The 1,717-nt window shown below is 37.2% G+C and overlaps 1 long non-coding RNA gene across 2 annotated transcripts in view; it reads right to left on the bottom strand.

Annotated features, from left to right (window-relative positions):
* LOC146767539 (uncharacterized) overlaps positions 1 to 1,717 on the bottom strand; it is a 56,247-nt gene that overhangs the window by 27,599 nt on the left and 26,931 nt on the right. The gene's annotated exons all lie outside the window — the stretch shown is intronic.

Raw genomic sequence — 1,717 nt, 5'->3', positions numbered from 1 at the left:
CTGAAAGAAACAGGAAATAAACAGGTACTGAATAGCAACTCAGTGCAAGCAGGGCTGATTGTGTATTAATGAGATGCTGAAATAGTTATTCAGTATATGCAAAACCAGATCTGGCCCCAGATGAACCCATAAATTAAAAACATTAACAGTGGTATTAAAAACAAGCCCTTCATCTCTGTACATATTTCAGGTCTTCATTTGCAAAATAGGGCTAATATACTGCTTTCAATAATATGTCTTCTGTTGATGTGAACAATTTGGATAGAGTGTCATTTCTAGTTGTATGAACACCAGCAGCCCAGAAGTCCTGATTTTAGCTGTAAGGAAGGAAAGGGAAGGGATTGTGACCTTCAGCCAGTTCTTCACCCAGCACAATGTGAACCTGCTCATCCCACAGTCATCCAATCAGTTAAACAGGACCTTCCCTTTTTAAGCCCATGCTGACTGTGCCTGATGACTGCATTGTTCTTTAAATGCCTTTTGATAATACCCAGTATTTTCTTCTACACATTTTTTCCAGGAACTGAGGATAAACTAACAATTCAGTAGTTTCCTGGCTGTTTCCTCATGCCCTCCCTGTAAATTGGAATACTAGTGGCTAGCTTCCAGTCAGTGGGGATGTCCCCAGACTCCCAAAATCTTTAATAGAGGATTGAGAGGCATTATGCCATCACATGCACTTACTCCTTCAGTGCTCTGGGATGAATCCCATCTGGCCCCATATGGTTGTGAATTATCAACTGATACAGCTGATCCTTGGAACCATCATACCACATATTCATCATATCATATACTAACAATCCTGTATGATATCTGCTTCCTTCTTCTCATCTCTCATTCTTCTCAATCTCTGTATACCTTCATCTTCTGGTGGAATATAATAACACTTTTTATAAAAGTCATAAAGTGAAAGGTAAAGGGTTTTGACTTTCTTGCACTTACCAACTGGGACCACCAAAAGATTTGTGAAAATAGAATTTTCAGCGATAAAGCTGCAATCCACAGTGAAAGTACCTGATCCTTAGGAGAAAGACCTTTCATTCAGAATTTCTAACTGCCTTGCTATTACTGGGAGCTTCAGAAGATTCAGTTAATATTGGTGGAAACAGGACCATGGGGACATAACTCTTCAATTCCCTCTCTCCCTCTATCTTTGACTACAAAGTGTGAAGTCTCCAATTGAATTCACAGAGTTTCTTCTGCCCACAGAAAAGTCTATATTGTAGTCTATATTAAAACTTTTATTTAACTTAAGTCTCAATTCTAGATTTCAGGCCCACAGAAAAGTCTATATTGTAGTCTATATTAAAACTTTTATTTAACTTAAGTCTCAATTCTAGATTTCAGGCCTTTTTTTTGTTTTGGTCTTTTTTGGGATTTTAAAAGGACAAGAATAGGCTCTCCGTTCCTTACCCATAGTATTCTACAATTTTGGGATATTTATGATCATATAACTGTATCTGGAAGTTAGCAGAATTGTTAGCAAACTTACAGAACTCTTGATTTCACACTTAATGATAAATAAATGTATTTTGCCCATAGACTAATGAAACTTGCTCTCTATACATTAAAGTTTAAATAAACACCCCTTGGCATGTTGCAAGCACTTCTACCTACAGAATAATAACATTTCCTTTGATTAAAGCTTGGATGTCTTACAGATCATTGATTTACAGGAAAAAAAGTGTGGCAAGACATTCAAGGAGGGAGTGGGTAT

This window comes from Lonchura striata, chromosome 4 (assembly GCF_050655825.1).
Source record: "Lonchura striata isolate lonStrDom1 chromosome 4, ASM5065582v1, whole genome shotgun sequence".
NCBI classification, from domain to species: domain Eukaryota; kingdom Metazoa; phylum Chordata; class Aves; order Passeriformes; family Estrildidae; genus Lonchura; species Lonchura striata.
The sequence above is the reverse complement of the archived record's forward strand: the minus strand, read 5'-3'. Positions and strand labels throughout refer to the sequence as shown.